Source organism: Grammomys surdaster, unplaced genomic scaffold (assembly GCF_004785775.1).
Source record: "Grammomys surdaster isolate TR1022 unplaced genomic scaffold, NIH_TR_1.0 165, whole genome shotgun sequence".
Lineage (NCBI taxonomy): Eukaryota > Metazoa > Chordata > Mammalia > Rodentia > Muridae > Grammomys > Grammomys surdaster.
The window spans coordinates 22,758,653-22,769,599 of record NW_021604613.1 but is presented as its reverse complement, the minus strand read 5'-3'; the positions used below and the strand labels follow the sequence as shown (position 1 = coordinate 22,769,599).

Here is a 10,947-nt window from a genome sequence, read left to right as displayed (position 1 = left end):
AGAGAGAGAGAGAGAGAGAGAGAGAGAGAGAGAGAGAGAGAGAGAGAATATGAGAGGGTGCAGAGGTGTTAAATAACAGAAAAATCAAAAACAGTTTAACAATCAGAATAGCTAACTCGCCGGGCGGTGGTGGCGCATGCCTTTAATCCCAGCACTTGGGAGGCAGAGGCAGGTGGATTTCTGAGTTCGAGGCCAGCCTGGTCTACAGAGTGAGTTCCAGGACACCCTGGACTAGAAAGAGAAACCCTGTCTCGAAAAACAAAACAAAACAAAACAAAACAACCAACCAAACAAAAAGAATAGCGAATTCATAAGTGAGGAAAAAACACTCTATTGAATTTGGTAAAATAAGAGCTAGCAGAGAGTCAAAGGCAAATGTAAACGGATCCTCCTGCTCCTTTTCTCTCAGAGAATGTAAACAATGGAAAATCAGAATTTGTCAGTCAATCAAGGAAACTTCTTCCCTGAATGAGGGATCTGCCATTAAGGATGGCTCCCAAGAGAGGTGATTGATAAACGCTAGATCAGAACACGGGCTTCTCCAGCAGATCCCTGGAAGTGGGAGGGTTGGGGAAACTGGCGTCTTGAGTGTGTGAGCCTGAAAGCACTGGCTAGTAAAGCAGCATCAAAGGCGAGGGCCAGGGTTGCGATGGAGCCCAGTTGGTGCAGTGCTTGTCTGCTGTGCACAGGCCGTGTATGCTGTGTCCAGCACGACATAAACCAGGTACTGTATGCTTGTCTGTGATCGAGGCACTCAGGAAGGAAAATCAAGATTAGGAGTACAAGGTCATCCTTTGCTACACAGCTAGTTGTGTGTGTGTGTGTGTGTGTGTGTGTGTGTGTGTGTGTGTGTGTGGTGTGTTGTGTTTTTATATAAATATGAAGCCAGCAGTGCCTACAACATATTATCTAAGAAACTGGTGCTATGACGAAAGGCCACCTTGGACTCATTGATTAGCTTTATCTTTTCCACAGTGCTTTAATACTGTATTTGTATATGAGACATCCTAACTAGTATATTCTAAAATGACCAAGGATGCCTTAAATATTAGACTTGTTACTAAGATGCAGTTTTCCTTCAGTGCACTGGGAAAAGGCCTTGGTGAGACATGAGCCTGACAGTAACTTTAAGGACTTCCTCTGTACTTCTCATTCTGGAAGGTGACAAGGATGAAGGCACTTGATATTCATTCAACATGAGAAATGGGTTTTTCCATCCAGGTGTGTTTCTGACCTGTTGCCATTACCTCCCGAAGTGTCTCCTACACAGGTACTGAGTGAAAAGAGTCTCTGTAGCTCATACTCTCCCGTCAAGGTTTCAGAACCCCCATGTTGGCTTTTACCTGTTGGAACATTTTTCTGAAATTAACCCTGTGTTAATTCTTCAATAAAACTTTATGAGTCATGAGATGAAATTTATGTGTAAAGAGTAGGTTTATGGCACTCATAAATAATAAGGTCAAGCTGGGCCTGGTGGTTCAGGTTTTTAATGCAAGGATTGGGAGTCAGAGATAGGTGGATCTCTGTGAGTTTGAGTCCAGCCTGGCTTACAAAGTGAGTTCTAGGGTAGCCAGAGCTACCCTGTTGAAAAAAATAAGAAGTAAATAAACAAAGTCAAGGAATGTGCTTAACATGCTCAAGGAAACAGTTCCTAAAAAGTATTAAGAGTAGCCAGGGAGTTGTTTCCCAGCAGGTGGGAGAAAGAGGCAGGTGGATCTCTGAGTTCAAGGCCAGTCTGGTCTTCAGAGTGAGTTCCAGGACAGCCAAGGCTACACAAAGAAACTCTACCTCAAAGAACCAAACCAATAAATGAATAAATAAATAAACAAACAGACAGACACACAGACAAACCTATTAACAGCAATTATTTTATTTGTAAGATATACTTTGCAAAATAATTTCACATCCTAAATATGTCTAAATGACTAAAATTAAGCCTAATATTTAGTCAATCTCAGACGAGACTAAAGTTTTTGCTGTTACTTAAATAGCATGTTATTTGTTACTGAAACATAATTCATTATATTTTTTAAAATTATAGAGTTGTATGAGTTTTCCTCTTCCTCTTCCCCCGACTATTGTGTGGGTATCCTGGAAAGATCCCTTGGGATCTCAGTCTGATTTGTAAAATGCAGGCATTACCTGGTCACAGTAGTGATAAACATTAGAAATGATGGGGACTTGTTTTCTGGAGTGATGACTGGCATATAGTAAGTCAAACAGAATGAGAGTTACTAATGAATTGTTTACAAGAATTGTAAGTTGAGAAAAACTGAGGCAAATACTAAGAAGGACCCTATGCCTCTGTTAAATTTATATTATTGTCTTATTACAAGATTTTCTAAGAAAGGAAAGATTTTTTTTTTATTCTTTGATTTTCACTGACATCATTTTTTAAAAAGTAGTCTCCATCACTGTCTAAGAACTTATCAAGGGACCAGCGTCTCTTGCTAGATATTTTGCTTTTCATATGTATGGGTGTTTTCAGGTAAACAGACTCACAAATATTATTTGAAACTAAACATGTACTCAGATATAAAGCAGTTATTAATGCTGTTGTATTCAAATCAGTTACTGAAGCAATGAAAACGAAATTACCTAATTAAAGCAAATCACAAACAAACCTTCGATGTTTGTGTGGGGAATAATTGAAGTGGTAATTACGCAGTAGTAATGCATTTCTTTTAAGGATGGCGACCCAGAAACTCTGTTTGGAGACAGGGCAGAGCTGTAAGACTTACAGATTTTCCTCCTTAGCTGTGTCCAGAGTGATGTACCCTTCTTTCCCTTTATCTTCTTCTTGAATGTGAATTTGTTTGCTTACATGCTAGAGTGAGTCAGTGAGTGGGCTGCTGAGGTGGGTTCTGACATTTAATGAGTTGCCATACTAATTGTCCTGCATGCCCTTCATTATACTTCTTTTGTGACCCATATCGCAGAACTTTGTGTCAGACATGTATCAGACTGGTATATCAGACTCTGAAGAATCAAGGATAAGACAGAATGTCTTTCCCACAGATTTCATAGCTATATATATATAGCTATGAATTTTAAATTTTAAAAACTTCATATATATATGAAGTTTTTAAAATTTTTAATGTGTAGACATTAACTAGCCTTTGGTCAAAGTTTCCTGAGCGTACACATGATCAATATCTATTGCTTACCATTTTGTTGAGCAGTGTTTTCTCTAAAAGTTGGGAAGATTTTATCTCTTATCTTCTCTCTCATTACTTGGTGACTGTGGCCCAGCCTATCTCCCTAGGAAGACGAGAAACTGCTTGAGGACAGGGAAAATGATCATTCATGTCTGATTTATTTATTTATTTTTGTCTTCATTTACTACTTTGTAAACTAGGACAAGTTGATGCTTATCGTTGTTGGTTGTAGGGATCCATACAGGAACCTTAGAAAGCTTTTCTTACAGTTTCTAATGCATTTCAAGAACTCATTTTGTTTGTTTTGTTGTTGTTGTTTGGTTGGTTAGTTGGTTGGCTTTTGTTTGTTTTTGTTTTTTAATGGGTCCCCCGTTTATAAAAAGCTAGCCCAATGTAGTTTGTAAAGAATGCTGCCTATGGATTTTGGAATACATAGCAAGCTAATCTGTGTGGATTGGCTGAGTGAATTAAACCCCTATCCTAGTGTCTCCTGATCAGATACCCACGGGTTTGGCCATTTCAATTATGCTATCTGTAGAGGACACCAGAAATGAATCACATCCTCCAGTTTTAAAATGGATGCTGAGTGAGCTCCAGCTTAGACTTCAGCTAACTGTTTTCTCCATACTCACCCAAGCAGAATACTCAATTGGAGTAAAAGCTCAGGGTGCTTGGGGAGTTTATGTGGCTTCAAAAAATACTTCTTCCTGGCAGCATCATTATTGTTTAGAGATGACTGCAGGAGTATTTGGTGGAGCATATCCAGATGCTCATACCTTAGCTAAAGGGGCTACCAACTTGCCCCCAGACAGTTTTGTTATTTATGGGTCATAACCATGAGTTAAGCTTTTCTTATGGAAAAGGCAGAAACACTTAAAGTTGGAGTTGTAAAGTCACTGTTATTAGTCTTCTTTCTAATGATGTTTCGATCTCCCTGATCCAAGTGTTTTCAAACATAAAATGGTCCTTCACGAGACACATGCAAATGGCCTGGAACACTATTGGCTTTATTCAATTTTATCCCGAATTTAGAACTGTAAGATCCATGGAGAAACTTATGACACTAACGGTTCTTTTTGAAACTCTCGGACTGCTCCGTCTGTGCTGGAGGTGGAGACTTCAGTTTTCCTCCAGCAATTGTGGTAATTATCACATCTGTCCATGGTGCCGTTATTATAGTAGTACTTGGGGTGAGAGACACAGCCTTCCCAGAAGACCTCCAGTTTAATATTTGTCTTGAGATATTGTTTAAATGTGTCTAAACAATATCCAAGTGGTTTGTCCAATGAGCAACCATTACCTAGTCTGTCAAGATCCCTAGAGCTAAAAGGTGTAAGGCGGTGATCTCATTAGTTTAGAGAACATCAAACTGTCATTGTATCTTAACATGACATCTTTTCATTGTGTTTATGTAGTGTGTGAGTGTGTGTGTGTGTGTGTGTGTGAACATGCAGTCATACATGAGGTGGTCATTGGACAACTTTCTGGAACAGGTTTCCCTTCTTTCCTGTAATCCCTTCCCTGCCATCCTGTGGGTGGTGAGCATCTATACCCAGCCATCTCCCAACCCCAGGCCATTTCTCAACCCTGAATCTTTTCTACCCGAAGCTTTTTTTTTTCTTAATGTTACAACAAAATTGTATGCTATTTTCAAGCTCATAAAATGTAATTTGGTTGGCACAAAGATCTGTGAATTAAGTCTTTAATATTTAACTGGGAACATTGCATAGGAAATCAGCAGGTTTAATCGTAACTGAAGGTGCAGGTTTGAGTTTGTAAATCTGTAGTAGCAACTTAATGGTAATGGGTCCTATGCATTTGCAGGTTGAAAAGAACCTTTTGCTGCGCTAATCAATGTGTAGTTGTCTGTCTTTTTTTTTCCTTTTCTTTATTGTGTATTTGTTCCATTATAAAATAATTTTAATGTGCTGTCAAAGTTTGTTTTAAGTTGCAGTTTAAAAGTTAGGTGGCCCCTGGTGACCTTGCCATGTTCCAGTGGACATTTCCAGTCCAGTGGTGACATAGATAGCCCAGGTTAAACTAAATGAGTCACAAAACCAACCCAAAAATTGTGACCCTGGGAAAGGGATAGGTCTGAATGGGAGATGAGTGTTAGTGGAGGCAGAAAGGAGGGAAGAGAGCGGGTGGAGGAGAATATCCAGAATACACTATATACTTGTCTAAAATTGATCAACAGCAAATTCAGTTAAAAAAAGATTCAGTTTTAAGGACAAAACCAAGCAACTCCATGGCCCTTAAGGACGGTTGGAGTTCGCCGGCTCCACCTGCTTTCCTTTCATTGTTAAACATATGGCTATTTGAAATTCTAATGTGTTTTCAGGATCACATGTGTGAATGGTCACAACTCTGGAGACTGTTGCTGTTAATTGTGCCTATCATTTTATTGCAAAGCACTTACCGTTTTAAAAGCCCTCATGCTTGGAGTAGGGTGGGCTCACTTCTTTGCTGTCTGTGAAGCACCAGCTTAGCCGTGAATATTGGTTTCTAATTTTCCTTTTCTACTCTGTTTGCATTTTCTGCATTGTTGTCTACTGAGGTAAAGGAGATGACCCACAAAGTTAGCATCAGCCAGGAGAAGATGTGAGATGTGTCATCCTCTCTAAGGGAAGGAAATGGGGAAATTGCCCCCATCTACATATGTCTTGTAGTCAGTGGAATAGAGACTCTACTAATTCCCTTCATCTTCAAACAGCCAGTCTGTCTCCATCAACAGATCCTCTTCTCTCAGGATCTCTATACAGGCTTCAGATAGATTTGACAACAAACATCTCTAGGACCATTCTTTTCTGCAAACTTTCCAGTCCTTCGTCACCTAGTGATTCTCAAATAATTCTTGAATGGAAGCTGTTTTTACCATACCCTGTCCTATAATTTAAGTTCACAATCATTTAAGCCTAAAATGTTGAGGTCATTTCTAACTAGTCTTTTGACTTTCCCTCTGCCTTCCTCATTGCCAATAATCTCTACAATCCACAGAGCTGGACTTCCTAAGCCGGAATCAGGTTGCAGCTCCATTGCTGAGTGGTGTAAGAACTTTTCATTGAAGCAGAATAAATGCAAGACCATTTTCAAAGTCTGTAAGGTCTCCTTTCTATTCAGTCCTTCCTGCTTTCTTTCTCTTGAGGAGACAAATTAATTCCCCTCTCAACGATTCCTGTGTCTTCACTGAAGATGTCGTTCTTTCTTAACTCAGTTCTTGGGTTGCCTCTAGCTTGAAGCTCAAGGATTATACAATCCCTTCCTAGACATCTGGTAATATTTCCCAATTTTGTTCCCTTCACACAGTCTGAAATAATTGAATTTATGTTTTTTTTCCTCCCAATACGAACTTGAGGAACATTATCAGTCTTGTTTACTGTGGTAGCCTCAATATAGTAGATAATAAACATGGACTCGTGGATTAGTTGGCTCAATCTCTTGCTCCTTCAGTGTAAAGAGTTTTCTGTGAAGCAAGCATGGTATTTTATATTATGATGTCCACTTCAAAGCCCACACTGTAGAAATCTGTGTACAGAAACAAGAGCACATGGAAGAGATGCAGTGCTCAAATGCCCTATCTTGTGGCTTTAACCGGCTGTTGCTTTCTCCCACCCCGTTTCTCTGTGTGTTTGCTTCATTTACAACACAGAACGCGTACGTGGATGCTCTGTACCACAGCAGACCACAGAGAATATATGTATTTTTCCTGAATTGACTGCTATATTATTTAGAATATGCTTGTATGTTAAAAAGCAAACAAAAAGCCAAGTTTACTCTCTCAAAATTTCACTCTCACAAATCTGTTTTTTCCCCCACAAACCTATTTTGTTAATTTTACAACGGTAACTTTGTTTAGCTTCCCTATTTGATTTTGTATTATACTTAATAGTATTTTAATTATTGCGGTTGATTATCATTGTAATTTAATGGCTTTATAGTACTTAGGCAAGTAAATGCTTTATAACAACAATCAAATCTCATTTCTTCAGTTCTTAGGATGTTTGGAAATACACTTTTTGTTTTCAAAGTTAGTTAACTCTATAAGAAATACCCCACTGCATTTTAGAAAATCAAATGCATATAACTCAAAATTTTGATTAGGACATAAAAACATTCATATTATAGATTCTAAACTACTGTATTTGAGTTAGATTACCTATTTTCACTACCGTTTCATGACCGTTGTCCATCATGGCTCAAATAAGATGTTCAGAATGGGATTAGCTGTCTGGAGGGAGGTGGTGTTATCTAATCCCCACAGCTGGAAAATGAATATTGAGATATTAATTGATTAGTATTTTACACGTTGTTATCCAGTGATTAAGGAATGCTGGGTGGAACCAGCATAATTGATTTTTCTTTTGGAAAGTAGTATCTTAATTGTGATGGTTTCCCATGGGGTATCTAAGAAAAGTGATATCTAGCAAGAACAGTTTAGGGGTTACCAGAGACCTACCTTTGTATCTTAGTTATTTACAAAGCTTCTGGTGCAGATCTTGAGAGACGCTTGGCGCTATGTGAAGCATAGCTCTCGTCAGTGTCCCATTGACCCTGTCACCACAACCTGCCAGTAATGAGAGGCCTTTAATAAGCATAACTGTCTTCTACCTGCTTATTTACAGTTTTCATAGCTAATGAATTAAAAGTCCACAAGGACTTGATTGCTCACCTCTCTAATAGCAATTTACAGACAATAGGTGCAGTGGCTTTTACACACAGGCTCCTACAATAGCTTTTGATGTAAGGGGCTGCTCACCTTTCCGTCCTGTGGTTGGAACCAGAGAAACAGAAAATTGGTCATTTCCCGGCAGAGAGCAGTAAGTTTCAATTCAGTCAAAATGCTCTATGTACTGTGATAGGTTTATAATTATTACTCAAAGATTGATGTTTTTGGGGGTGAGTGTAAATTTGTGCAGTAGTAATCCATTAAGAAATCAATAATCGGGCCACTCTGATGTGTGATTCCTATTCACTGTTATAAATGTGTGCCAGAAGCTGAACCTAGTGTTTTTACGTTTGGTGTGTGCATGTGTGTGTGCATGTGTATGTGTGCGTGTGTGCGAGCGTGCGTGTGTGCGAGCGTGCGTCTATGTGCATGTGAGTGGGTGAAATCATAGTTGACTCTGAGAAATAAAGTACATGTATATTTATCTTTATTTTTGTGTGATATATGCATGTGTTCATGTGTATGCACATGTGTGTGTTTGTGCATATGTCTTCATGTACTTGTGCATGTTAGAGTGAGATATCAGCTGCCCTTCTTTTTACTATTTGAGACAGTCTCTTACTCAACCTAGAGCTCACTGATACCTTCAGGCTGGCTGTCCTGAAAGCCATAGGGATCCCTGTGTCCTTCATAGCACTGGGATTACAGGTACAGGGCTCTGCGTCTAGCTGTTTCTCTGGATGCTGGGAATCTGAAGTCAGTCCCACGCTTATGTAGCGGGCATTTTACCAATTGAGCCCTCATCCCAGGTCATCTTACTATTCTCTTTTGATCAAATGTCCACATATGGCACACTTGCTTAAAATTTGCATGTTTCCCCAGCTTTTTAGACACGTTCTTTTAGATAGTCCTGTCCCTTTTGCTGGAACATTGCTTTGTTGTTTAGTATTAGGAATAGTATTTATAGGCTTTAATTAAATCATTGTTTCTCTAATCTGGAAGTAATTTATTGCCACATCTGCATAGTTGGGGAAGTTGAAGATGCATGCTTTTTAAATTAAAATTCTAACCTTAAAGCTATGACCTCACAACAAACACATGTAAAGTTTACTTATAGTCAGTGCTTTTTAAGCATTAAGTTGGATGTCAGTGGAGGAAGTCAGGCATAATGCAGAACTGGCCCTAAAGAGCTTGTATTTCACTGAGAGACAACAGAGATCTGGGGAAGGGGAATGGATGTAAAGGCTCCTCTGCAGCCTTCTGCTCTGTAGCTGGCATCTCGGTGTTAATGGGTAATGGTGCTGGACATGATAAGGAGCGTGGTGAGCTTCATCCCACAGGATATTGCAACATTCTACAGAGTCTGAGGCTCCAGAGCAATCCATCTAAGTAGAGATTGTAAATCAAAATGTTGTAAGAACCAAATATTCAGTTAAAACAGTGAAGAAAGATGTAAAGCAAGAAGTAAAACCTGTTCGTTTTTGCATCACCAATGCTTAAGTATCCATCCGTCTCTTTTAATGTGTACTGTCGCATGCAGTGTCCACACATATTTCCCCTCTCCCAGTGACAATGCTAACAGGATTTTGTGGTGTGTGCTGATCCTTGGCTTGATATTTTTTTATTTAGATTTTTCATATTTACCCTTCATTCTTGGCCTCACATATTAGCTATGTATTCCAGGTATACAGACCTGTCCTTCACCGGTAGGTTTATCTGTTGTTTGTCTGATCTTCACTGATGAACATTTTGGTTGTTTCTAGCTTTCAGAGAGAGTGTCTGTGTCCACCCATGTCAGTGGGTGTCCTATGTCCCATAGGATGTCATAGCTCAGTTCTTTCAGGAAGATTTACTGTGCGTGGAAGTCCTGCAATGACCATTTTGGTAGATTAAGCATAGAAAATTGTCTTTTGAAAATATTACTAGTGTACATCACTCCTAACATTGTGTGATGTTCTGGGATTGATTTTGTTGTTGTTTTGTTTTGTGTTTTCACTTGGACAACAGTGTGTCTTCTCAGTTTTGAGGTATCTAAAAGGGAGAAAATGGCATGTGTATATTTAATGTTTTGAAAATATATACCTAAACATCATTTTACATTTGTTGGCAAAAGGTCTGTTTGAAATGTTTGTCACATACAAACACTTCTGCCTAATCATTCAGGAGACATTGTACTTTAAAACACTATTAAGAAATAGCAGAAGAGAAACATTTATGGATGGGGTGATACCCCCCCCCCACACACACACACACTGTGTAGGGGACATTTTGATTTCTTTGAAAGTGACTCAAGGCTGCTAGAGTCTGCATTGCTCCATCAATGTTTGTTGAGTTGTCTAGAAACCCACAGGCTAAGGCTAGCACGCTGAAAAGTTGAACCCCAGCTTTGTCCTTTATGTCTTCCTCATGCGAGAATCTTGAGTCTAGTGGGGAGCAGAGACAGTTCTTTGTGTGACGTGTTTTTTACATGCGATGAAGTGTGTGTTATGGCATTTGGCTTCCTCTGAGTCTGTCCCAAGGGAAAAAATGGTTCTCAAACTGTTGAGAAATATGCGTACAGGCACAAGTTTGCTCTTTAACATGAAGAGAATCCTGAGGTAGGAAAATCCTGTGTGTGCTGACCTCAGAATGGTAGTCTGAGGGGATGATTGACAACCCCCTTTTGCTCTGTGTGGGTAAAATCACACTTTAAAATATCAGATTGTCCAAAGTTCATTTCTGGAATACAAGTGTCCCCCCCTTTCTCTCTGTGTGTGTATTACATCTCTGCTGAAAATAACCCTTGAATCAAACACTTAGACACGACCCCAAAGGTCATTTAGAACAACTTCCTAAATAAAACAAGAATGTCTTTGACTGTGCGTGGCAGGTGGGCTCTGCAGTTTGACTTCTCTATTGCAGTGCTTGCTGAGGGAAGATTGTCAGTTTGATCAGCTGTGATTCCTAGAGAGCCCTTCCTTATGGCCAGCCCTCTTCTGCCTCCCAAAATTCCACTGTTCCTTTTCACTATGCATTTTCCCTCTAATTATCAAAGAGGAGCGTTGCATTGTTTGTTTGTTTGCTATGTTAGTGCTTGTGGACCAGGTTTTTTTTGTAGATTTTAAAAAAAATCCAACAGGTTTT

The 10,947-nt window shown here is 39.3% G+C and overlaps 1 protein-coding gene and 1 long non-coding RNA gene across 4 annotated transcripts in view; one reads left to right on the top strand and one right to left on the bottom strand.

Annotated features, from left to right (window-relative positions):
* The window catches only part of Ikzf2 (IKAROS family zinc finger 2), a 141,868-nt gene that overhangs the window by 14,451 nt on the left and 116,470 nt on the right, over positions 1-10,947 (top strand). The gene's annotated exons all lie outside the window — the stretch shown is intronic.
* LOC114619718 lies at positions 6,508-7,709 on the bottom strand. The gene is made up of 3 exons (XR_003711210.1): positions 7,615-7,709; positions 7,315-7,419; positions 6,508-6,683 (listed from the first exon to the last, which is right to left on the bottom strand). It is a non-coding gene; the product is annotated as an uncharacterized LOC114619718 (long non-coding RNA).